This window comes from Ambystoma mexicanum, chromosome 1p, assembly GCF_040938575.1.
Source record: "Ambystoma mexicanum isolate Mex_15411 chromosome 1p, UKY_AmexF1_1, whole genome shotgun sequence".
Lineage (NCBI taxonomy): Eukaryota > Metazoa > Chordata > Amphibia > Caudata > Ambystomatidae > Ambystoma > Ambystoma mexicanum.
In genome coordinates this window covers 781488704-781516322 of record NC_090921.1, presented here as the reverse complement: position 1 = coordinate 781516322, position 27619 = coordinate 781488704, and the positions used below count along the sequence as shown (strand labels likewise).

At 47.4% G+C, this 27619-nt stretch overlaps 1 protein-coding gene across 8 annotated transcripts in view; it reads left to right on the top strand.

The window, feature by feature from the left end:
• The window catches only part of CRTC2 (CREB regulated transcription coactivator 2), a 1479582-nt gene that overhangs the window by 470556 nt on the left and 981407 nt on the right, over positions 1–27619 (top strand). The window lies entirely within an intron of this gene.

Sequence of the window (27619 nt, the reverse complement as noted above, 5' to 3'; positions counted from 1 at the left end):
CTCTTGGCTCAGGAGGCAAGGAGCTTTGGGGGTGAACCAGGTGTTCTTTTTTAAAGCTTGCTTGGTGTTGCGCTTTATAAGTGGGGCTAGAGTGTGGACAGCTATTCAGTTGTCTGTGTCTGCTTCATGATGCCGTCACAATATATACTGACTGAGATGGATTTCTAGAATTTGGCCTGGTTGAGATTTTAGGAGGCCACCCTATTTATAGTGAACAGGGGAACTCTGAAAGGTTTCCCAAAACCCAATTAAAGTAACAATGGAGAGCAGTCAAGGCTATTCTCAGGATAGTGTGAGTGGGGTCAGGGGACTACAATGAGTCCACACAGTGAAGCATGCAATAATTCAATTTAGACAGGAATCTAGATTTATTCTACGCCTTAAACGCACACTAAAAAATGAAGCAGGCAGGTGGTATAGCAGAACACTCAATAATACACAAGCGGGTGATAATATCGCAGAACACTCAATAATAAACACATGTACGTTAGGTTCTTAAAATGCATTCAAAGACTTAAATCAACAAAGGAGGCAAGGTAAGTGATGCAGTAAGATGGAACCAAGTCACAAGTGATATTCCCTAGCTTTAGCAGTCCAATCCCTGTGAAGTGGGGCATTGTGCCCAAAAGTCACAATGCTTCTCCCCAGAATGTATCTAATGCAGGTAAGTGACTTGTGTTGGTGATTGTTCAAAAGAAGATATGCAACAAAGTTACTCTGTAAGTAAAATGTGTTCTTATCTTTCAGGTTTTACTGATCAGGTGCGATGACCAAAAAGCAGTGGAATGGAAGGATACAAAGAGACTTGTTTTCAATGTTAACATATACAGAACAGGGGGAGCCAAATGCTTTGCGTTTACTTACCCCACTGGCTCTGATTTTCCCATGGGACTGGATGTGTCGACTGGGGTTTGGATTTCTCACTGTTGCTTCTGGTGAAAGGTGCCCGGGAGCAGCGGGTGCAGGGATTCTTCCGATCGGACCCAGGAGCAGAGTGCAACCCTTGGCGATGGAGAAATGCAGAATGCACCAATGCAGAACACTTCACATGACTGGGAAAGACGAGTACCAGCGACAACCACCGCACCCAGACGGCGGCAGGCGTTGTTCCAATCGTGGTTGTAGAAGTGTTTCCAGAGTAGGATCCCTTGAAGCTGGGAGGCTGATATTCGTACGGAAGGTGACTTCTACCACAAGCTGGCGAACACCAAAGTTCCGGCTGCAAATGCAGAAACTACGACGGTCCTTGCGAGGTAGCCCACTGGAGAGCTGGTCAGTCCAGCAGGTGATCCAGGGACACTTGCGAAGGACGGTTGGATCCTTGAGAACACGTTGAGACTGGTTGGTCCCACCAGTAGAGGGGTTGAACCACTGCACGGCCTTCGCAGATCAGATAGTCCAACAGGGCTTCACCAGAGGCAGGAAGGGATGCTGGGCCTCGTTGGGACTCTTCTTCAGATCCTCAGTTCTTCTACAAGGGCTTCTTGGCTCCAAAGCTGGTCTGAAGAAATGGCTGCAGGAGTCCTCTTCTTATCCAAAATCTAGCCTGGAAGCAAGTTCAAGTCCGCCAATGGTAAGGATCTGCACCATTCAAGCAGCCAGTAGTTGTCCAATCGGGGACAACTATTGCTTTCACTCATGCCTCACACCTAGGCTCACTGGCACCTCGGATGTGTAGTGGGGCCAGACAGTCCCACCCACTTCCTGACGCACCCACCCACACAAAAGCATCACTAGCCTGCGAAAGGTGCATCTTTCCCTGGCAAGTGCATGACTGTATATGGAATTGCCTGACCTGGCAAGTTAGGAAGAAGGCCAAACAACAATTCTTCCAAAGAACAAGCACAACTCTTGTGGTGTGGCCATTTTAGGGCACTAGCCGTGTTTAGTAGCCATGCACGGTAAACACAAATGTTCACACCAGAAATAGCACAAAAATTGTAAAAATATAGTTGCTGCCACCAGCTTGTCTTTTGACCCATATAAAAGTAACCAACAATCCCAAATGTACAAGACTAGGGTGATACAATGCAATGCAAAGGGGATACTTTTGTAAGATGCTGCTTGCAGTGTAGTTACAAAAGTGTAAAGGTCAAAAGGGAAACCTAGTTTCCCAGTACTCATCAGTTTCCCATAACAACTGAGCAAACGGCAGGGGAAGTGAAGCTGGAGGCTTTACCTCCCCTCAAAAAGTCAGAACAGGTTAAAAAACAAGGCACAAAGATTGGGAGATCGTAGAAATTATGGAGAGAAAGTTGCAAAATTAGTAAGCTTTCCTAACACTAACTTAAATAAAATATGCATTTCGAATGGATTGTGTCCACCAACGTATTCCTCATCTTTGACATGTAATGTCCAGCTTCAGCTGCCTTGGAAACACTTTTTTGACAGAGGGCGCTGTGCGTCGATGGCGTCGAATCGATGTCCCTTGAAGGTCTCCGTTTAGGGTGACGCCTTCGAAGATCATATATAGCATGCGCGGCTCCCGTTGGCCCCAGTTCCGTTTTTCTGCGACGGCATTTGCTTCAACAACAAAATTCTGTGCGCCTCATTTTCGAGGGGATTTGGTCCTCCGACGTATTCCATATCTATGACATGTAATCACCACAGCTGTGCTGCTTTGGAAAATCTTCGGCGTCCTGCGTCGATGATGTCGATACGCCGCCCTCGAGGACCTCCTCCGACGGCCGACATCACTGGATGTTATAAGTCGGACGCACGACGCCCATAGCCTTAGTTCTGTTTTTTCTGCGAACGTGTTCGCTTCGGAGATCTCGGCTCGCCTCGACTCTTTGGATTTTCTGTTCTTTCTCGGTTCTTCGAACCTGTTCGTATTGTGAAGTATATTCTTCGTGAAGATGTCTACCTCGTCTTCCACCCCGCGTCCAGGCTTTAAGAAGTGCGCGGACTGTGGGTCCAATATGTCGGTGACGGACTCGCACGACGCCTGCCTCTGGTGCCTCGGGGAGGCCCATGACACGGATGACTGTGTCGACTGCCAGTCGCTCACGTCGAAAGCCTTGCGGGAGCACAAGAAGTTGTTATCGGTAGGTAAGGTGTCCAAGCCACGGAAGTCGAGGTCTGCGGGGCTTTCGACGGACGATTCGAGGGGCGACTCTCCGGATCGTCGTCGGAAGTCCAGTGGGTCTCGGTCCCGGAGTCGGTCCCGCCACTCCTGCCTCTTCGAGGCACTCCCGGAAGCGCTGTCATCGGTCACCTTCCCCGTCCTCATCCGAGGACTCTGCCCGTCGGCAGGTCGCTTATCCCATCAAGCATGCGACGCCGGAGGAATGGGCTTCCTTCGGGAAGAAAATGTTAGCGATTCTCGAATCGCAGGGCACTGGTCCGTCCTCGCCTCCGAGTGGGGTCGGTCGTGATCGGTCGAGAGACACCGCTCGCACGCCTTCGGGCTCGGGTGGTTGGCACGATTCGCGGGAGAGGTCCTGCTCGGACAAGGGGAATCGTACTCGTCATGCCCGTTCCAGGTCCCGGTCCTCGACGTGCTCGAGACCGTGTGCACCTGTGGTGTCTTCGAGGAAGCCATTGGCGCCAGGCTGTCGAGGGACACGTTCGGGGCTCCGGCCTCGAGGCCTGTCTCAACGCTATCGATACTGTTGGCGCCGCGTTCACTTGACGCCTTTCGAGGCTGTTTCGACGGGGGTACCCCGGGGCTCGGTGGAACCCCCTAGAAAAGCTCTGGCCAAGGTCAAGCATGGCTTTGTTTCACATTCTGTGCCTTCTTATCGCCATCTTGAGTTTATTTCAGAGGTGGATGAGGGCTCTGATGATGGTATGGTTCCTGATACAGTGCCAGACAAGATTCTCTTGGGCCATAGCCAGATTGAGGACCTGCGGCAGTCCCTGCACGATGCCAGTGGGCTGGACACCTCTCCGGAGATGGAGTTTTGTAGGCCTGAGCCTGGCACTCATGCCGACACCTCGTCCCGGCGCCTTATGTCTAGGGTCACCGAGTACTTGGGATGGTATGCTCCCCCAGGGGATTTTCTTCAGGATGACCTTACAGATATCCTCGACCAAGGTCCACCAACTGATCCGGTATAGCCGTTCCATATGGCTCTAAAGAGGAGGGTGGCGCCGGCTTGGAATGCTCCGGAGAGTCTCCCGGCAGTGGGCAAGTCTTTGCCGCGAAAATACCGCCCAGCCACTAGCGACCCCTGCTACTTGACCAAGCACCCCACTCCGGAGAGTTTGGTGGTGCAGGCGGCTACGGCCCCGGCAAAGCAGGCGTCGTATCCTACCATCCCTCCTGATGGGGACAAGCGTTTTGACGGCTGGGGGAAGAAAGTGTTTTCTTCAGGGGGTATGGCGCTTCAGGCGGCCAACTCCGTATGTGCCTTGTCACGTTTCACACACTCTGTGGAACTGTGATTCCTTAGCGGCTGAACATATTCCCGAAGGGGAAGAACGGGATGGTTTCCTTGCCATGGTTCAGGATGGCAAGGATGCCATGTGTGAGGCCGTTCAGTCGGGTTTGGACATGGCAGATTGCGTCAGCCGGTCCATGGCGGCGAGCACCGTGATATGTAGGTTTGCATGGTTGCGGAAGTCGGGGTTTGCTCCTGATGTGCAGGCCCGGCTCCTCAACATGCCCTTTGACGGGGAACATCTTTTGGCAGCAAGGCTGACGAGAGCCTTGAGAGGTTGCAGACCTCCAAAGCTGCAGCAAAGTCGTTGGGCGCTGCAGTTCGTCAACCTCCGCCTTTTCGTCCTAGGGGACAGCAATGGAGGGGAGGTTCCTTTTGTTATTACTCATCCTTTGGTAAAGTGAGAGGAACTTGCCAGTCAAAGGGGCCACCCTAGGAGTGCCAGAGGTGGATAACCAGGTACTTGAGGTGCCAAGGCAGCTCGGGCTGTTGCTTCTTTGCCCTCAGGCAACGCCGCAGCCGCTTCAGCTCAGTCATGAGGCCATGTCCCATGGTTCGCTGGTTGGGGCAGGCTGGCGCAGCATCTTGCAGAGTGGCGCGCCATTGCTTCAGATTGTGTGGGTTCTGGAGATCATAACCCACGGCTACTGTCTTCCTTTCCGGCAGAGGCCTCAAGACAATCCACCGGGGAATCTCTCTTTGAAGAGTCCGGATCCGCTCCTTGCGCAGGAAATTCAATCCCTGCTGGAGAAAGGCACCATAGAACTGCCTGTAGCGGAGAGGAACAAGGGATGGTATTCCCCTTATTTATTGATTTCCAAGAAAGACGGGGGTTTGAGACCCATCATGGACTTGCGCGGTTTGAACAAACTCCTCAGGAAGGACAAGTTCAAGATGGTTACTCTCTCTTAAGTCCTCCAGGCCCTTCAACTTCAGGACTGGTTGGTGTCTCTCGACCTCAAGGACGCTTATTTTCATGTGCCGATACATCCAAAGCACAAGCAGTACCTGAGGTTCGCGGTTGGTGACTCGCACTTTCAGTTTCGGGTCCTGCCTTTCGGATTGACCTCCGCCCCAAGGGTCTTCACCAAGCTCATGGTAGTGGTGACAGCGCACCTCAGGAAAGGGGGGGTTCACGTCTACCCCTACCTGGACGATTGGTTGATCAGGGCGCGCTCTCCCGAGCAAATCCTGGATCATCTGTCAGTTACCTGCCACTCCCTCCACAAGCTGGGCTTCTCCCTCAACTTAAAGAAGTCCCATTTGACACCAACTCAGAGGCTCCAGTACATCGGAGCAGTGCTCGACACGTCCCTGGGGCAGTGCTTTCCTCCCCAGGTGAGGGCGCATCACATTCAGCAGATGGTGCACAAGTTCCAGCTTGCCCAGAGTCTCCCAGCGTTCGAGTTCTTGAGTTTGCTCGGCCTCATGGCATCCTGCATTCTTCTGGTGCCAGAGGCCAGGTTGCGGATGAGATCTTTGCAATGGACACTGAAGCTCCAGTGGTCTCAGTCCTCCGGCAGGTTGTCGGACCCTGTTCAGGTGCCGTCCTCGGTCGCTCAGGACCTTCTGTGGTGGGCCGTCGAAGACAATCTGATGAAGGGGGCTCCATTTTGGCTACCCTGGCTGGAGGTGACGATCGTGACGGACGCATCCCTCACGGTCAGCAGTCGTTGGTCTCTGTCGAAGTCCATACTCCATATCAATCTGTTGGAGCTGAGGGCCGTCAGGCTAGCCATGAAGGCTTTTCTGCCGACTGTGCGAGGGAAGAATGTCCTGATCCTGACGGACAACATGGTGGCCATGCACTACCTCAACAAAAGGGGCGGGCAGGGTCACTTCCTCTGTGCAGGGAGGCGATGCAGCTCTGGTTCTAGGCAATCCAGCAGGAAGTTTCGATCTCGGCAGTTCATCTGGCCGGAGACGAAAACGAGACGGCGGACGCTCTGAGCAGGCAGAACGCGATCTCTCACGAGTGGGAGTTGACCCAGGAGATTCTCCTGGAGATCTTCGCTCTTTGGGGGACCCCTCAATTGGATCTCTTCGCCTCCAGTGTCAACCGGAGGTGAGAGGTTCTGCTCACGGGAATTTCCTCCAAAAGGAGCCTTAGGAGATGCGTTTGTGGCGGAGTGGTCATTCCCACTGCTGTACGCATTTCCTCCAGTCCCCGTCATCCTGCAGGTACCGCATAGGTTCGGTTCCCGGATGATCCTCATTGCTCCGGCGTGGGCCCGGAGGACGTGGTACCCGGACCTTCTTGACTTATCCATCTGCCCGCCACGTCTTCTTCCCTACCGAGACGATCTGCTCTCACGGGAGGGGGGTCAGGTTCTCCATCCCTAGGTCAGATCCCTCAACCTTCACGCTTGGTTTCTGAAAGGTTGAGGTATAAGGATTGGGACCTCCCTGAAGACGTGATGGAGGTGTTGCTCTCAGCCAGACTGCCCGCGACAAAGTCCCTGTACCGTTGCCGTTGGCGTAAGTTCTGCGACTGGTGCAGGGTTAAGAATGTGGCTCCTTTTGCATGTGACATTCCCATGGTTCTGTCTTTATTGCTTTCTTTGGCCCACAGGGGCTTGCAAGTGGGTACCGTTAAAGGTTACCTGGCGGCGCTGTCCATATTTAAGCGCTAGTCTGAAGAGTGTTCCTATTTTAAAATTCTTTTAATTTCTCAGTTTCTGAAAGGGCTCACTAATGTGTTCCCTTCGTCACCTTTCCAGGTGCCCGGTTGGGATTTGAACCTCGTTCTCAAGTTTCTGATGGGTGCTCTGTTTGAGCCTTTGCATTCATGCCCTTTGAGACTCTTAACTCTTAACTGTATTTTTGGTTGCGGTCACTTCCGCTGGCAGACTGAGTGAGTTACAGGCACTTTCAGTTAAGCCACCCTTCACTGTGTTTCATAAGGACAGGGTTGTCCTTAAAGTTCGTCCTTCCTTTCTTCCGAAGGTGATGTTGGAATTTCATTTAGGCCAGAAGGTGGTTCTTCCGGCGTTTTATCCTCCTCCACATCCTGGTAAGGAAGAGGAGAGGCTCCATAGGTTTGATCCTAGGAGAGCGTTAAGCTTTTATATTTCACACATGTCCCGGGTCAGAGTGGACGATCAACTCTTCATTGGTTACGCTGGAAAGCGTTTGGGACAAGCTGTGACGAAACAGACTTTGTCTCGCTGGATTACTTTGGCTATCTCTGAGTGTTCCCGCTTGGCGGGTAAGGACCCACCGGTCGGCTTGCGGGCCCATTCTACCAGGGGTATGGCTGCCTCTACTGCCCTACAGAGGGCTGTTCCTATTCGTAACATCTGTGATGCAGCCACCTGGGCTTCGTTACATACTTTTGTACGTCACTACTCCCTCGATTCCATCCGTGGGCAGGATCTGGCCTTTGGCAAGGCAGTCCTTTACGCCGCAATTTGATTGGGCATTCTAAATTTCTGTTTTCTAAATTCTTTTCCCACCTCCTTGCATTGATACTGCTTTGAGAGTCTGTCATAGATATGGAATACGTCGGAGGACCCAATCCCCTATCTTACCTGGTAACGTTCTTTCGATGAGATGGTCCGACGGCGTATTCCATATCGGTCCCTCCCTGCCTTCCCCGCTACAGAATTTCTTATGCGATTGCAGCTTACGTTTCCGCAAGGCTTTGTGTGTCAGACTGGCAGAAGACAGGTGCCACACGTTCTGGGAAAAAACTACAACTGAGGCTACGGGCGTCGTGCGTCCTACTTATAACATCCAGTGATGTCGGCTGTCGGAGAAGGTCCTCGAGGGTGGCGGTTCGACATCATCGACGCAGGCTGCAGACGCCGAAGGTTTTCCGAAGCAACACAGCTATGGTGATTACATGTCATAGATATGGAACACGTCATCGGACCATTCCATCGAAAGAACGTTACCAGGTAAGAGAGTAACTTGTTCTTCAACATGGTCTACTACTTCACCAGCATGGTAGGAACTTGGGTGCTCCTGGGTTTCAGAGCTTGTGCAGCAGCCACTACTACCACCTTAAGGGCATCTACCTCCATGACTGTTCGGATTATTAAGAAAGTGATTCTGCTAGGTACTGCATTGCCTTCTTTATTGTGAGTAAATGACAATATTTGCTTCAGATCACCACAGTGGCATTCCTAGTTTTGGATCAATGCGGCAAAGGTCCCCTGAAAAGTTTTGTCATAGTGTCGCATTGCACAGATCCTAGTGGGCAAGCCTGTACAACCTGGACAGAGAGACATAACATGAAATCACGGTTCTTCCTTTTCTTTTTTTAGTCATCTTTTAGTGTTGCTGCCGAAGAAAATGACGGACATGAAAATAGAGGCAAACTCCTTCATATCAGTGGGATAGGAGTAAAACAAGACTGAGCATGGAAGATCTGTCTACCTTCATCAAAGGCAGGATTTTCACCAGCAGGTCCCACCCTCGCTTTGGTTGTGGCGTGATACTACCAGCTGAACGCTGGATTTCGTGGCATTACTCCAACTTTCCATCTCTGTGAGGATTTAGTGGACATATTCATTCAGAATGGCAACAATAGAACTACAAAATGTCCAGCCCCTCCAAATGCCTTCCTTTGACCATCCACCACGATGGCCCTTGGACCAGCTAAAGCGGTCTCTCTTGTGGACCTGCTGTCTAACCTGTAACCTACCAATTTCCCCAGCCTGGCTGTTTAGCAGTTTTGCCCCACTTTAGATTAGATTCCAATCATCACAAGATATCTGGATCTCCGCTTTCAAGTGATTGTAGTTCCCTCAGTACTAAAAAGAGTTATCTCCTGTCACAAAATAATACTAGCCCCAGATGCTTATCGGAGTATTCACAGCATACCTTCACTGTATATCATATGTGAGCGTTCCTGGGTCAAACCGCCTAGGAGCATTGGCACTACAGAGCTCCTTGTAAAGGGCATTTCATATGCTTGCCAACGGTAGGGATGTCGGTATTGGCACAAGAGTCTGCACCAAGGAAATGCTGAGGTCAAAGACAGAGGGATGGTGGTGTAGGCTACTTCTATGAATTTCTTTTGGGGGTATATTTGAGGGCACGTGAAGGAGCTATTGGTGGCTCTTGAGGGATTTCTGCAGTGGTTACCGTATTACTTTACTGTCTCATAGCTGAAGCTCTAGACATTTGAAACTGATGACATTGAGATTCTCTGCATCAAACTCTGCAGTGAACAGTGTATTGCCAAAATTGTTTTTCAACACTTGGAGGGACCTATCCAATCTCTCCTATGCATATAACTCAAGCTTAAGTATTCTTGTATCTGCTGCGCCCGGCTACCCCTGGGTTTGGAGCGCATTATCAAATAAAAACTAAACTAAACTAATGAATAACCCTCTCTGCAAACATGTTAATTAGTGAAAGAAGGATCTTGAGCCGTATGTACAGAGCGGTCTGATTACTCATGCCTTGTGTTGATGTCGCCATCAAGAAGGAGGCACCCAGAACTACGCTTGCAGCTGCAGTCTGGGAAACACATGAACAGGAAGATGCTGAGAACCTGGCGAACCATTTCAGTCTGAGAGATATAGAAACTATTCAAACCTAACAATGGGGTGAGATAGAAAAATGCATGGCAAATTCACAACAATTGAACTTTTGTTCGGATATATGATATCTGCTAACCAAATGAGACACAGCTGGTGGAGGGAGCTCAGGTAGAAGGGAATGAGTTTACAAGTGGAATCATAGCCCTCAAAATCAGTTTGAAGGATGTGAGAAGGAACTGCCCAGAAGCCTTGTGTTGGCAAATGTAGGATGAAGAGAAAGTGTGAAAATCACACAGAATCAAAGTTCTGTCTAAAAAGCGACTGAAAGATACTCTGATGCTGATCTGAAGAAGGGAACGCCAATAATACAGAGTTTACTAACCGATTTGGAAGATCATATCTTCCAACTAAAATAAAAGCGTTGAAACTAGATTGACTTTATTTAATTGATGTTCTGTTCATACCACGTATTCACACTCCTCTGCCAGACAAAGAAACTCATCTACACTCATTCTAGTCTTTAAGACACACATAATGATTCTTCCAGTGATTGCTAAAATGTTAGAAAAAACAGTTGTTACTCATTTGCAACCCTTCTTTGATCATCAGAACAGAATCTTCCCAAGAACAATCGGGATTCTGCCCTAGACATGGAACCGAGACCGCCCTGCTTGGTTTCTTGAATGATGCACAATAAATCGCAGATCAGGGTGCAGAATTGTTTGGACCAACTGGTCTTATCTGCAACATTAAGTATTTGTAACCCTTTCAATCCCTAATTGTTCTACACTGCCTTTGTACAGTGACAGACTCTACCTCCAACAGTCTCAAATGTTTTTAGTCGTTCCTTTCCGGATGCACGCATGTCTTAAGACTTGGGCACTTCTTGTAAACAGTTACTACCTCAAATGGATTGTGCCCTCCCTCCCTCGTATTCTTCATCTTTGATATTCGATATCCAGCTTCAGCTGTTTCTTTTTGGCAGAAGGCGCTGTGCGTCGATACAGTCGGCCCGATGTCCCTATAGGGCCTCCGTCTCGAGAATCATGTCATCGAAGGCATATATAGCACGTGCAGCGCCCGTTGGCTTAAGTTCTGTTTTTCCGCGAATGCTATCGCTTTGAGAATTACGGTGCGCTTCATTTCTTCATACGCGAGTATGTCGACACAGACTACCCCGAAGACCGGGTTCAAGAAGTGTCGAGATTGTGAATCGAAAAAATGTTGTTGACCGATCCACACCGTATATGTCTATGGTGTCTCGGGATGGAGCATAAGACCTCGGCCTGCTCCAAGTGCCAGTCAATGACCGGATAGGCCCTGAAGGAGCAAAAGGGGAAATTGACGGTAGGTTGAAACCCCAAATCATCGACCCGACCAAAAAACCTTTGAACGACGAGTCGAGAGGCGACTCTCCTCGGCGGAAGAAAGTTAAAGATCGAGGAGTACCTCCCACCATTCATCCTCGTCGAAGATGTCTAAAAAAAGGCACCATACGTCGACTTCTTCGACTCTGACAATTCCCCTCAGAGGGTATCTTGCCCCCACAAAAAAATCCACTCTTGCCAAATGGTAAGCATTTAGAGCAGAAATGCTATGATATGGCATTTATAACGCACCTATACACAGGTGTTTCAAGGTGTGACGAGGCAAGGGAGGAGAAACAGAGGGAAGACAGAGACAGCGATCCTACTAGGCCAGGTGAAATTGAGAGCCCGCAAACGCGGTGGAGTGGGGGAAGGGTCAAAGTGCAAGGGGGGGGCAGTGCAGAACATGGGATGAACAGTGAATTAATGAGGATAATAAATAGAATAAATAGGCTAAGACAGTCCCTGAGTGCAAGAGTTGCCAGGGGGGCAGTGCCGGTGTGCAACTGGGGGGTGAGGGGGACCTGGGTCGAGATCCGAGGGTAGCCAGGTAAACCAGTGCAGTTTCAGATTCTGCCAGGAGATCAGCAAGGGAGGGGGAGAGAAAGCAGAAGCTGAAAATATTTGAAAAGCAGAAACCCACAGCAAGCCATGCTCCGAACACCATTCCAAAGAAGCCGGTAAGAAAGGGCTCGACCTAAATCCTGCGCACTCTCTAGTCCAGGACGAAGACTGGATCCTCATTGAGAGCCGTTGAGGCCTTGATGCGATGACAAGGCATCAAAGGTCTGTTGAGCCGTAAACCTAAATACGAGTCGAGGTCGTTGACACCATCATTTACGCTGGCTGCACCTTTGACGCCAGCCAAGCCCTCGACATCGGTGTCACCTTCTGTTAAGTATTTCATTCAGGCAATACACCCTGGTCTCAGCCTAGTATGCAGTGCACAAATGAAATACTTATTTTATTATGTCTATAGGTTCAATATTCTGAGTGATATACCACTCATATCACACCCCTTTTCAAAATACCCCCGGTCACAATGGACCAGGAATCAGGATGGTTGGTAAAGGTAATATTTATTTATTTAAAATTCAAATCCCACATATACTTTCTAATAGGGAGCAGCAATCACCAATGTGGTGACAATAACAGATAATAAGGTATGTAAGGCAGTTAAATTCACTTTTAGCAATACAGAATATAAAACATCAGAGAAAAGAACACTTTTGGTTTGTTTGAAAAGATAGCACTTGAGTTATGATTTCCCCCTGCAATATTTCTCAACCCACAAATAAGCAATTCTAAACAGATGTGAGTAAGCAGCAGGTATTCAGGAATAAAGAACAGTGAACAGAATTTAAATATCACCTTCCCTCCCCACACAAGAGAGAAAAACGGGTTTGCAATCTTATACATTTTAAAATGACATTCGAAAATGGCTTAGCAAAACAATGAAAAGTGTGTAAAAATCCTTAAGTCAGTATGAATTTCTATGGGAGCAACATTGAAAAGATGCTAACAACCATAAGCTATAGTTTGAGCCAAATTAAACACAGATTGATTCATGGAATTATTTGCGCCGAAAAACAGGGATTTGTGCGCCATTTTGCCCGCAAATCCCTGTTTAACAAATGGGTATTTGTTGGCAGAATGGCGCACAAATCCCCATTTTTCGGCGCAAATAATTCCATGAATCAGCCCCTTTGAATCTTAATGGAAGTTTGAAAATAATTTAAAACAAAAATCACACGTGTAAAACTTTGCAGAAATGCGAATTCCCCCCTAAATTTAACCAAATTACTTTTAAGAAAAACGGGTGAAATAGACTGTTTTAGGTTGGGTTATAGCTACAGGTATTGGGTATAATCCAGAGTTGAAATGAAGTCTCTAGCTATTAAATTGAGTGAGCTATGCAATGTTGAATGAGAGGCGTTTTTGGAAAATAAAGGCGCGAAAAAGAAAACTGAAATCAATTTTTACAAGGATAGTTTTATTCTACACTAGGGCATTTAGACTAGGTTACCAGATTGAAACACAGAAAGCTCCAGAGTTGATCCGCGGAACCAACACCAGCACCTGCGTGCCCACCCTGGCTGACCCAGTTAGATTACCCAAAGGAGGATTAAGGGTTTTAGGATTTACACAAGAGAAAATACTTTAAAGAAGTTGGCACTAGCGCATGAATCAAAGGCAAGGTTTCAAGAATGGTTCTGACAATCTTACAAGTTCTTAAGGTAAGGATGGGATGGTTTAGAGATTGGGATGGAACAAAACAAGGTAAGGTATGCTATGATTTTCTATGCTTCCTATTAATACTTGCAGTCCACTTTAATTTAGGATTTTGGACCGTCTAGGGTTCTGGTCATCACACGGATCAGGTCTAACCAAGGACAGCAGGGCACATCTTGCGGGATAGGATCAGGTGGGTGGTTCTGTTCACCTCTGGTTACTGCACTGAACTGGATTGGATTGCGAGTTTGCAGCAGGCATGCATTTAGTAGTAGCAAGCCAGCTGGATCAGATGCTTCCCTTGGGTTTTGGGATTTGTTTCAGAATTTGAGGCCTGGCTGAAAAAGGAGTTCAGCAATGCTGAGGTCTTCGCTTTGTAAGGAAAATCAGGAATCGGGAACAAGGATGGAGAATTCAGGAACAGGGCACCACGCAGAAAATCAAGATGAACTCAGGAATCAGTGTCTGTGTGTGCTGTGAGGTTCCCTTATTTATCATGCCAAATGACATCACTAAATTATATGGCAGGGGCAGTCTGACTGTCCACACCCCTACTGCTAGGATTGGGCAAAAGCACAGTTTCCGCCTTGCTTTTCGCTGATTGGATGACAGAAAAAGATGTCATGTTTTATGGTGTTACTTTTACAATGTCTGGAAACCTCCCGTGCTATTGGGACCAACATCTAACTTTCCCACAAATACATATTTATGTAGTTAGGACCTCTAAGAATATCAGGTGCACAGGTTACATATATTGTGGGTCACATTTCAATCTAAGTCGCAAATCTGTGAGGCCTGGTTTAGGCTTTCTGCAACATTTTGGCAATTTTAACAATGAAAGATCTGGCCTAAAATTTCACAACTTTGTACACAGATGCGCATTCACCCCTGGGATATGTGTACAAAATGTCAAGTGCACAAGATCAATACTTTCCCCACAATTGGTTATTCCTTACAACTTCTGTTCCTTATGTAGTACTGGGTTCAATCATGTCTTCAAAGAAAGAGCATAAAATTATATTTAGAATTATGCATTTTTTACATTTTTTCTCATTCTGGTGGCAAAGTTAAATGTCTTGAAAGTTCAGTTGCAAAATAGGTATTTTAAACACCAAATGTCCTTTTCAGTTTTTTTTTCTTTTCTTCAAGTGTAAGCAACTGTCAATTCCTTTGAAGTAGAATGAGGGGCCTTTCCCTTGAGAGTGAAGCTTCCTACTCCTCCCACTGGAAGGGTGAGTGTCTTAGCCTGCTGTTGTCTTGGCCTGGGGCAAAAACGAATGTCTATTGTGACTTGAAAGGCCCCATTGTCCTGGGGATTCAAAGGCCTCCAAGCCAGCAATTGGGCTTTCCTGTTCCAGCAGTTCAGGTGTCACCCTTTCTCAGGGTTAGCAATTTGCAGAGAAGGTTTTTTTTCTTATATAAAGTTTACCAACTTATCCTGGGTTGAGCTTTTATTTTCTCATGTTAAATCTTGCCTGAAACCTAGGAATCAAAACAGTTTATAGGTGTATTTCTAGCACTGGCAAATCCTTTAAAATTTTAAATAATCAAGCCTTTACACAATAATATACTAAAATGGGCGATTTTCCCCTTGATTCAGGAAAAAGCATATTTATCTTATTTCTTTTAAATTCAGTTTTCCTCTGTAGCAAATACACACTTTAGTCAGTTCTAGTCCTTTCCTTGAGTGCTGGAGTTGTTTGCAGTATGGATACATGTATCGGACATTTGCTTGTAGTATTTCTCTGCACAGCTGATTCATGATACTTGTTGCAAAGTTTTAGCCGCGTTTCCTGTGGAAAGATAAAAACTCAGTCCCTGGTTTGCTTTTCCAAAGATACTGTTGCCAGGAGCTGTCAAATGAGGCCCAGTTCCTCTGAGCCAAAATGGATTATCCTGAGCATTTCAGGGCCTTTGTGATCATAGTGGTTTATGAGAAATGAATGGATTTGGCGCCAAGCAGCACTTTTTAAGGTTGAAAAGCTGACATTTTAAAGAGGCGTTTTGGGTTTACAGCAAAGTAATGCTGCTTCTTTCCTTTGCTCCATGTTGAATGTTGCAGAGCAAACTGGCACATTCCTGCAGTGAGTACTCTTTTCCACCCCACCTGAAATGTGTGTTGGCAGGGCGGTGCAGCCATTTTCCAGTTATTTCAAAGCGCAGTTAGGGATCTTGGCGTGCACAGGAGTCAGCGCAGCCATTTTGTGCGGTTTCTTGCCCCAATGCAGCAGCATGATGTAGTAAGCACAGCTGAGTGGGTTAAAATATCCCAAACTTCGACATCGATGCAAGCTGCACCTTCAATGCCAACTGCACCATCGACATCGATGCCGGCTGTGCCGTCGAGCGCCCCATCTAAATCTATGGCACCATTGAAAAAAGTTTTGACGACTGCTTGAGCGTCAAATCCACTATTTATCAAACCCTTGTTGCCTGCAATAACTCATGTGCCTTTAGCAAGGAAAGACTATTTTAAGTCCCTTACCTCAATTTATGAGGAGAATGAACCCTCAGACAAGATGCACCCTTTGGTCTCAAATTTAGCATGCCAAATGTGCCTGAAAGTTTCATTTGAGGAGTCACGGTTGAAAGACCTTTATGATAATCTACAGGTGGCTAGTGGGGTGGACACCTCACCTAAGCTAGATTTTGGAAGACCAGAAGCTGCAGAGCATGCTGATGCGTCATATAGACATCTAATGTCCAAGGTGGTGGGACATATGGGGTGTAGTAGGCCTCCGTTACCATTTGAGCAGGATGTTCTGACGGACATCCTGGATAAGGGTCCACAGACAGATCCTATATTACCTCTCCTAATTGCTCTCCAAAAAAGGGTGGCAGCGAATTGGTAGAAGCCAGAAATTAATCCGGCTGTGAATAATAATCTGATCAAGAGGTACTGTCCTTCCCATAGTGACCCCGACTATCTGTCTAAACACCCGACTCCCGAGAGTCTGGTGGTACAGGCAGCTACCGCAACTTCTAAGCAAGCATCTTACCCTAAAATCCCTCCAGATGGGGCCGACAAAAGAGTAGATGGATGGGCAAGGAAGGCATTTTCTGCAGGGAGTATGGCGCTCAAATCGGCCATCTCCACATGTGCCCTTGCAAAATTTTAATTCACTCTATGGACTGCATTTCCGTGGTGGCAGAGCACATTCCCGAGGGGGATGTAAGAGACGGGTTCTTGGCCATAATTGGAGACGGCAAAGAAGCCATGTGCGAGTCTCTTCAGTCAGGTCTGGATTCTGCTGACAGCATCAGCAGAGCCATGGCTACTAGCACCATTCTACACAGATGTGCGTGGTTGAGGAAGTCTGGTTGTGTACCGGATGTGCAATCGAGACTCTTCAACATGCCCTTTGACAGGTCTCACCTTTTTGGCAATGAGGCTGATGAAAGCGTTGAGAAGTTGCAGACCTCTAAGGCGGCAGCCAAATCTTAAGGTGCCGCTATGAGGCAGCCTCAGCCTTTTTACCCCAGTTGGCAGACTTGGAGGGGTAGATCTTTTCGCTACTACTCCTCAGTTGGAAGGCGAGAGGAATGGCTGGTCAAAGAGGCCAAAGAAAGTTCCCTTGTGGTGGACGAGGGAGAGGTGCGAAGCCAGCTCAAGCAGGGGCGTCTTTAACATCTGCCACTGCATCAGCTGTCTCAAAACCTCTCTGAGGTCTTGAGTCACTGTTCACCAGTGGGTTTCAGACTGTCTCAGCATCATTAAGAATGGCGAGACATTACTTCAAATGTTTGGCCATTGGAAACCATAGCCCATGGGTACTGCCTTCCTTTCATACAGAGACTTCAGAGCAATCCACCAGGGAGCCACTCTTTGAGGATTCCAGATCTGCTACTTGTGCGGGACATTTTAACTCTGCTAGAGAAAGGCGCTAGAACACCGGTGCCTGTAGCGGAGAGGAACAAGGGATAGTATTCTCCTTATTTCCGAATAACCAAAAAGGACAAAGGACTGAGACCCATCTTGGACCTGAGATACTTGAACACGTTCCTCAGAAAGGTCAAATTCAAGAAGGTCACACTTGCCCAGATCCTTCAGGCCCTCCAACTCCAGGATTGGATGTTGTCATTGGACCTTCAGGATGCTTATTTTCATGTGCCAATCCATCTCGAGCACAGAAAATAACTGAGGTTTGCAGTTGGCGGTTCTCACGATCAATTTCGAGTTTTGCCATTCGGGATAACCTCCGCCCGAGGGTTTTAATCAAACTGATGGTGGTGGTGGCAGCGAGTCTCGGGAGAGGGGGGATTCACGTCTACCCCTACCTGGACGATTGGCTGATCGGGGCGCGTTCTCCAGAACAAGTTCGGGATCATCTCAACGTCACATGCCACTCTCTTCACATACTGGGCTTCTCCCCCAATTATAAGAAATCCCATATGACACCTTCTCGAAAGCTCCAGTTCATCGGAGCTGTACTGGGTACATCCTTGGGAAAGAGCTTGCCACCCGAGGTGAGGGCTCAAGACATTCTACAGATGGTCTCCAAATTTCAGAGTGCCCAGAGTCTCCCAGCATTAGATTTTTTTTTTTTTTTTTTTTTTTTTTGAGGTTGCTCGCCCTCATGGCATCCTGCATTTTTCTGGTGCCAGAGGCCCGCCTGAGAATGAGATCCCTTCAATGGGCTCTCAGAACTCAATGGTCCCAGTTCTCAGGAAAGATGTCGGACCTACTTCAGGTTCCAAGCAGGGTCACACAGGATCCTCTGTGGTGGGCCTGCAAGGACAATATTCTGAAGGGAGAACCCTTTTGACAACCATGGCCGGAAATGGCAGTAGTGACTGACGCCGCACTCGCAGGGTGTAGAGCCCACACCAATGATCTGACAGTCAGCGGTCGTTGGTCTCCATCGGAGTCCAAACTACATATCAATCTTTTGGAGCTGTGGGCAATCAGACTAGCGCTGAAAACAGTGGTCGAGGTGTACGAAAGGAAGTAGTGGAACTATGTTCCCTGCTGGCCTGCACCCACTCCCCACAAACCCCCATCACCATGTCCCCTCCCACACACAATACAAACCCCCAAACACTTGACCCTGCTGTTTAAGTAAATGTCCAGTGTACTGCACTGAAAGTGCAAGTTTCAACTTCTTCGTACACTTTTATTTTAAAACTAAACCATTCCGGAACGGTTTCTTTTTAAAATAAAAGTATAGGAGCTGTAAAACATAATTTAAAAAAGTAGAGGAGCACCGCTCCCGCTCACTTCGACCACTGGCTGAAAGCCTTTCTGCCCTCTGCACGGGGAAAGAATGACCTGATAATGACGGACAACACAGTGGCCATGTACTACCTCAACAAGAGACGAGGTGTAGCGTCACTACCACTGTGCAGAGAGGCAATGCAGCTCTGGTACTGGGCAATTTAAGAAGAGAACATGGCGGCGGATGATCTGAGCATGCAGAGCACAGTGTCCGACGAGTGGGAACTAGCTCGGAAAGTCCTTAAAGAGATCTTCACCCTTTGGGGAACCCCTCAAGTGGATCTGTTTGCGACCGGTGTCACCCAGAAGTGCGAACTGTACTGCTGTATGGAATTTCCCCCAAGAGGAGCTCCAAGAGACGCGTTCGTAGTGGACTGGGCGTTTCCACTAATGTATGCATTTCCTCCAGTACCAGTCATTCCTCACGTGATCAGGAGGTTGAGAAAGTTTGGGAAACGCATGATCTTTGTTGCCCCGGATTGGGCCAAGAGGATGTGGTACCTGGACCTTCTGAACATGTCCATCTGCCCTCCAATATGTCTTGCACTGAGAGGACCTTCTCTCACAAGTGGAGGGTCAGGTTCTCCATCCAGTGGTCAAAACACTCAGCTTCACACATGGTTTCTGAAAGGCTGAGATACAAGGATTGGGACCTCCCGGATGACGTAATGGAGATTTTGCTTTCGGCCAAAAGGCCAGCAACAAAGTCGTTGTACCATTGCTGTTGGAACAAATTCTACAACTGGTGCAGAGACAAGAATGTAAACCCTTTTCTGTTCAAAACACCTGAGGTGTTCTCCTTTCTACTATCCTTAGCCAATCTTGGGCTCAAGGTTGGAACTATTAAGGGCTATTTGGTGGAGCTATCCATCTTTAAGCGCTAGTCTTATGAAAGTTCATATTTCAAGATTCCACTGGTTTACACAATTTCTAAAGGGGCTCACCATGTGTTCCCCCCGCCAGCCAAATCTCCTTTCCAGGTTCCAATTTGGGACCTTAATCTAGTACTACAACTTCTAATGTGTGCACCCTTTGAATCTTTACATTCATGTCCATTAAGGTTGTTAACTTTAAAAACTATTCTAGGGGTAGCTCTAACTTCAGCCCGTAGAGTGAGTGGATTGCAGGCACTTTCATCCAAGCCACCCTTTACTATCTTCCATAAGGATATTGTTGTGCTGAGGGTTAAGCCTTCAGTCTTACCCGAAATCATTTCTGATTTTCACGTAGGGCAGAACATTGTTTTACCTTCTTTCTATCCCTCACCTCAACCTGGTAAGGAGGAGGAGAGACTACACTGGTTGGACTCTCGTAGAGCTCTGAGCTTTTATATATCTAGGCTGTCAAAACTTTGCATTGATCCTCAGCTTTTCATTGGTTATACAGGCCACAAACTGGGTCTGGCTGTTTCAAAACAGACCTTATCCAGGTGGATCATTCTGGCAATTTTGGAATGTTACAGACTGGCAGTCAAGGATCCTCCTGAAAGATTAAGAGCCCATTCTAGCAGGGGCAAGGCTACCTCTACAGCTCTGCAAAGGGGTGTACAGATAAAAAGTATTTGTGAGGTAGCAACATGGTCTACTATTCACACGTTCACAAAACATTACTGCCTGGAGTCTTCCCTCGGTCAGGATGGGAGCTTTGGAAAAGCAGTCCTGCATTTGGTTCATGAAAACTAAAATTTGTACTCTCTCCACCAAATCTAATACTGCTTTGGGAGTTTTATCAAAGATGAGGAATACGTGGGAGGACACAATCCATTCGAGGAACAAGTTACTTACCCCTGGTAACGATATTTCGACTGGATGTTTCTCCCACGTATTCCTCATTGCTTTCCCTACCTACACCCCCCCCACCCCATTAGAATTTCCCATGCTATTGCAGCTTTCACTCCTTCATAGAGGAGTATGGTCATTCCTGTGGTTATGCAGGTATTTCTACTGTAAGAGAAAACAGAACTGAAGCCAGCGGGCGCTGCATGTGCTATGTATGCCTTCGATGACAACATCCTCGAGACGGAGGCCCTCAAGGGACATCTGGTCGACTGCATCGACGCACAGCGCCCTCTGCTGAAATCTTTTTTGCGAAGCAGCTGAAGCTGTATACATCCAATATCAAAGATGGGGAATACGTGTGGGGAACATCCAATCGAAAAGTGTTACCAGGGGTAAGTAACTTGTTCTTTTTGCCGTGCGGTAGCCTGTTATACCTGCCTTGTTAAATGTCTTTTAGGTACCCTTTTCTTCCATGAGTATTTACCCATCGCAGGTCAGTGCTTTGCAGATATTGTGCCACTTTATATAAGGGTCAAAGGGGTAAAGGAAGACTTTACTGAGTTGTGTATTATGTTCACGCGAAAAGTGATGTAGGACAGTTTTCTCGAATTCAATTACACTAGGTTAGGGATAATTCTCCCTGTACTTAAACCTAGAGCTGCTCTTAGGTGAATTCTCCCAACACTCTTTAGCCAGCCACTTCTACTTGCAACAAAAGTTTTTTCAAAAACACGGGTACTATTGTGATGAGATGTCCCTGATTCCTGCCAGATTAAACACAGCGGTGAGCAACTGTAGTGTCCAAGTAAGCACATTTTTAAATGTCCCCCTCCTCTACCCACACTTCCCACCCCCATATATCTCATAAACATAGATGCTTGGTCATGGGAGCAGCTATAAACTCCTGCCTTGGTTATGACAACTCCCTGTATACTGGCATCCCAGACTACCTCGGTGGTAGACTATGAGTTCAGAATGCAGCAGTGCATCTGCTCTGTGGTCTAAAGAAGTTAGATCATATGTCTGAGGCAAGATGCTCCCTTAACTGCTTACCACCAAAAAGCTAGTTCCTGATCAAAATGTCCTTTCTTGAAGTGCCAGCAAGGCCAGGGACCTGCACATCTTTCCACTGAAATGTGAAAGTATGCAGTCACCTGTACCTTAGGAGGGACCACCAATTAAAGTCATACTGTTTCAAAGGCAAAATACTTTTTGCTTTCCAAGTTGCCATTACTTTGTACACCCTCCTGCTGGAACTACTTTGTACACCCTCCTGCTGGAACTGTGACCAACTAATTGCCACCCGGCTCTAAGCAGTGCTCTTTTAGCAGCAGAGCATAGGTCATTAATGCCAAGAAATCTTTTGGTGGTAGTTTTCACTAAACAAGTGCATTAGGTCCCTCACTCCTACAACTAACAGTGGTACCAGCAAGAACAGAGACTCTCTTGTCCCTAAAAGGTACCTTGTATTTGGGGGTGGCAGTCAACCATTAGTGACTTTGGGAAAAGAACCATCTGCCCAAAAGTAATTTTTCTACCCATGGTTCCTCCGCATCTCAAACTAAATTTTATCAAATCCTCTTTTCACCTGTTAAATCATCACAGGAGAGAGAAAATGATGTTGAATATGGTCCAAGAAGGTTATACAATCGGGTTGTGAGCTCTCCACAACATTATACCTTATAAGACTTAATATTCCCTTCATCTGGAGCATCTGGTTTAGGTGGTTTAAGCATTACTTCACAAGAACGCAGTAGAAACAATCTCACCATATAAATGAGGAAAAGGGCATCAACTCCCAGTACTTCTTAGTATGCAAAAAAGACATCAACCATTTCAGACCAATTCTAAATATGAAGCTTGCAAACGTGTGTGAAGAAAGAAAACTGTGAACTGTTGGCGCTACATTAGATTTGACAAATTTCAGTAGAAAGGAAATTGGCTGTGCATCCATAGATTTTGTGGACACATATTTCGCACAATTCCAACGATGTATGGAGAAGAATTAAGATTTTTAATGCAAGGTACTTCCATTGAGCCTCAAATGACCTCTGTTTTTTACGAATGCTGCAGTTGTTGCCCATCTCAGAAAGGGTAAGGATATGTAGGTCTATAAGTATCTGGTTGACTGACTGATGAAAAAACAGTTATTTGCTTTGTGCAACGAGGTTGCTAAGATTGCATGAAAGGTCCTTTAGATCCATGTGAACCTTTAAAACCTCCAGTGCAAAGGCATTGATACTTGACGCTGTTCCGAACATGAACAAAGCAAGTTTTTCCTTTGAAGGAAAGACTTGTCTGAATTCACACAAGTTGTTTCGATCTGCAAGTTAATCCGCACCTGTGGCTTAGACAAGTGCCATCCCTTCTGGGTTCTGTGATGTCCTGTATCTTCATTGTTCCAAAATGTAAGCCTTCACATGAGGCATTAACAAAATATTGACAATCATTGGTTTGAGAAATCGCTCCTAGGAGGAGATGACCCACTCCGCAAAAGCGAGAGTCACTACACTGCTAGTGAACATGTTGGCACTTGATGACGGGACAGCCAATAGTCGGTGGTACCTATGCCTCATTGGAAGGATAACTTGCCCATGTGGGTCGGATATCAACCCAAGGAATGTGCCCCTTCCACATCAACATGCTGGGACTGATGGTGATATATTTAGCCCTCAATGCATTTCTACCTTCCATGAGCTATATACTGTCACAGATGGCACAGAAACCAAACAAGTCTTGCAGATAGTCCAAGGGGTTTTAATATAATTCTCACTAAAAGGTACAGACTGTTCTTGGTAACAAGGCAAGTTACAATTGGTTTGATCTGAGATACTAGCTGACCCAAAGGGGATTCGTAAGAATTGAGCTAGGGCTCTTTCTCTTTCTCTTTCTCTTTCTCTTTCTCTTTCTCTTTCTCTCTCTATTTCTCTCTCTCTTTCTCTCTCTCTCTCTCTCTCTGTTCTGCAGGGAGGTGGGACTAGTGTCTTACACTCGCTTGAGTGGAATAGTCTAAGGCCAACCAGGCTAACTCTCGCCTTGCTCTTCTTTGTTACCTCTTTCTCCTCTCTCTGACTCCTCCCATCCAACCTTCTGTTCCTCTGAGGTGTCACTCTGCCTTCTGCCTGCCACCACCCCTTGATGTTAATTCTTCCCCTTCTCTTAACTCCACCACTCTCCTCCCACTACTGCAACTATTCTCCCCCTACAATCTCTATTCTCCTCTCACTACTACCAGTATGCTGTTGCCACTACTTTACTGCCACTACTCTACTACCACTACTATCCCCCACTACACTCCCACTACTCTCCTCCCATTACTACCACTGCTTAGTCACTAACCTTTCACCCTGTGTCAGTCTTCTCACACTCATTCCTTATACTATTCCTTTAATTTGTATCCCATCCACACACATTTACACTGCAGACCCTCCTCCACCCCCTCTCCAGTATCACACTCCAACAAACTATGCCACACACTGTCCACTTTCCGGTCCCTTGGTCCACCTCTTCTTTCACTGTCAACCTCACTCAAATAATTCTCTAGTTTCCCAAACCCCCTCTTCCCAGGGAATTTGGTCTCCTCTCACTAACCAATCTGGAGTACCTTCCTCGCCTTAGGCCTTGCATGAGGGAAGAAAATTTTGAAATGGGGGTCTAAGCCCGCCCCCTTTTTGCTGCAGAGCTTTCTCGCTGGGCATCCAAGATAATACAGTTTCTCCGAAGGTGCTGGCGTCTCCCACTGTTGGCGCCTGGGTCCTTGGCCACTCAGCAGGTCCAATCTGATCTGATCTCTTTGTGGGTGCTGTCACTGCCTCGGCTGGCAGCCTCACTCAACGCCAAGGGCCGCTCCCACACTCGCCAATTCCCTGGGACTTTCCACAACCATCATGCCATGGGTCCGCTCCTCTACTCCATCATCCTCGTCCATTCTGAGGGATTCTAGTGAACTCACTGGTCTGGTCCCCAGCGGCTCCCGTATGCAGACTATAGGAGCAGGATTTTCAGGTGGGTTTAGGGTCAGGTCTCCTACCCAACAAACGCCTCACCCACCCTCCGCCCCCTCATTCTCTTTTTCTAATCTTCAGGGCGGTGTCTGACATAATCTCTGAAACACATACAGTGTGCTAAAGGGATGACTGACATAGTTTTGTTTTTATTTGAGAACCATTCCATTGTCACTGTTGACATAGATTTTCAGAATCCACCCTGATGTCTCGCAAAACCCAGTCAAAATATAGTAGCTGCGCAGTAAGGCTATGACTCAGCAGAGTGTGAGAGTCTTCTAGAACTGCAATGAGACATAAAGAGCACTCCAATGATTCCAGTTACACAGAAGAGTACAATTGTATACAATTATTTATTAGTCCTTTAAGATGTACTCTAAGCAATTGGAAACTCAAGGTAAGCATTATGACACAACTATTATCGTATACATATGCATTCACCATCAAAGGTTCTACTAACAGAACACCAACGCTACTTATAGAACATTTTGTACAATAGTTAATAAAGTTAGTAAGACCACTTTAAATAACTGTTTAGTAAAGCAAATGAGAATCCGAGAAACAGTACATTTCAGCCAGTAAAGTTCGGTAGAACACCTTAAAGAGCAACATAGGACAAATCCTCTAATACTTTATATCCAAACCTCATTTGGATTAAGGCCTAGTGACCAAATGTCACCAGTTCACAAGTCACCCTGTTCAGGTGGGTTTACTATTGGATTGTGACAATAACTACCACAAAACCACTGGCTACAAGTTAGTGTTCCGAAATATAAGTTTAGTTCAAATAGGTGTCTCTTCAGTCCCACCACTCTAGGGAAGGTCGGTGTGGGGGTAACCTTTCACCAGACCACTATTGATCCTAGGCAATGGAGAGATGGTGTGCGAATCTCACGGCCATAGAACCCTTTGCTGGAAGGCAGGCGTCGGTATATTAACTTCTCCAGCATTGGATCTTTCATGGATTCACATGCTTAGAATATTCCCCGTCGTCAGACTGGGAACCCTTGGTATACATATATAGTCGTTTCCTATAGGAAAAAACTTCCGACACTTGTGTGTCCTATCCACATCTACGTCCTCCCCGGGGACGTCCACGCATGCCCCATAGGACGTAATGGTATATAAGCCCCGCCCCCGCGGGTCCCGTCAGATTTCAACCGTCTCCAAAGATAGTGGGATCTCCTCGCGTAGTCTCTACTTTCTAGGCTATTGTTGAAATTACTCGCTGGGTTGACCGAACGAGCCTCTGAGGTTTTTTTGGTCTTACCAGAATGTCGGGCAAACCTTTGTTTCGCCCGTGCGCCACGTGCGGATTGAAGAAGGTTTACGAGGGGGACGGCCATCTAGATTGTATTTATTGCTTTACCCTCACCATTCCGCAGACCAGTGTGAAATATGTAAGGGTTTTTCTCAGAAAACCCTGAAAGATCGGAATCGGCGGCTGGTGTCGTGGTTAAATGACGGGGCGGGAGCATACCCTCAGTCGGAGGTGGGCTCCGTGCGCAGCGTCGCCTCGACGAAAACATCGGGAGCCCCGCGCCGTTCAACCTCGGCGGAACCACCGGCGAAGAAGACTCGACTGGCGGAAAGAGATGTTCCACGAAGTCACTCTTCCAAGGAGTCTTCAAAAGAATCTTCAAAAAAGATACCATCATCATCATCGTCGAAAAAACAAGGAAAGGAAAGGCCAAAATCTTCCTCGGGCGATCCTCATAGATCTGCCACGAGTAGAGAATCGGATAAACGCAGGGAGAGCACCGTTAAGGCGGGACCGCCTAAGCCACCTGCAGGCCCACCGTCGACGACGACGAACCAGTCAGTGCCCTCACTGCCTCTGACGCAGTTGGTTTCCCCCGTCATCAACCCGATGACGACGGCGACGATGTCCTCGTCGACCGAAGTTCTGGCCTGGAGACCAGACGTTTTTGATATGGGGTTGCCGGACACGTTACTGCAGGAACAAGCAGTGTCGATTTCCTCGAAGGAAGACGACGGTTTCAGGATTGCGGGCCCGGAAGACGTTGGGCTACGAGCCAAGTCGCCATCAGGAGCAACCTGCTCTTAGGTGTTTACCAATATTCCTAACTCTCAATCGGCCCTGTCCATGGAGGTCCTGTCCTCCTTACACTCGCTGCTAAAATCGTTGGATGAAAGGCTTCCACCTGTGGCGTCGACCCCCCCCGTCGACGAACCCGGCCCGTCACACCGTCCAACCAAGACGAGCGGAATTCCGGTGACTCCAGTAGTCCAGGAGGAGGGTGAGCTTTCGGACTCTTTATCTGACCGTGGGTCAGCATCGGATATCTCCCTGTCGCCATCTAGGGATCCATCCTGGGTTTCGGATGTGGAACTGGAAACACCAAAGAGCCCCACTCATCCATCGCCACCAGACGATATTGGCGCTTTTCATTCAATGATGGAAAAAGCATGTAAGGAGTTTGGCCTGGCCCAGCAGGAGGAGAAAAAGGACTGCTTTCTATTCGATCATATGGGTAAGAATAGACGCTCAATATTCTCAATACCCATTTTAGATCTTGTCTGGAAAGAGGGTGTTCAAACCATGCGTCACCCGTTTTCTGAACCGGCCGTCAAAGGCCGCATTGAAAAGAAATTTAAAGTGCCAGACTCTACCCCGAAGTGTCTTTCGTCCCAACCTACACCTGATTCAGTGGTGTCGGCAGCGGCGACGAGGAAAGCCAAGGCTCAACACAAGTGCTCTACCCCTCCGGATAATGAGGCAAGGCGCCAAGACGTGTTTGGTAAGAAGATTCTTTCCGTGGATGCTACAACTGTGAAAGCAGCCAACTCTCTGGCTATTGTGGCCAGGTACGACAGGGAGATGTGGCACAGACTGGCCCCTATACTGGACCACCTTCCCGAAGAACATAGAAGAACGGCGATGTCTCTGGTACGAGAGGGCGAAGAAGCGTCGAATCATGCTATTAACATAGCGGTGGACCTGGCAGATTCGGGTTTTTTTTTTTTTTTTAAATTTCACTTTTATTGATTTTGAAAAGTTCGGCAGTCGCATAAATGCAGCTTACATCTCTTGGTTACAAAAAAAAAGCGAGCATGTAAGTATTATAACAATCAGTTATATCGCATACCTGAGAGAAAGGAAGAGAAAAAAGAAAGGAAAAGGA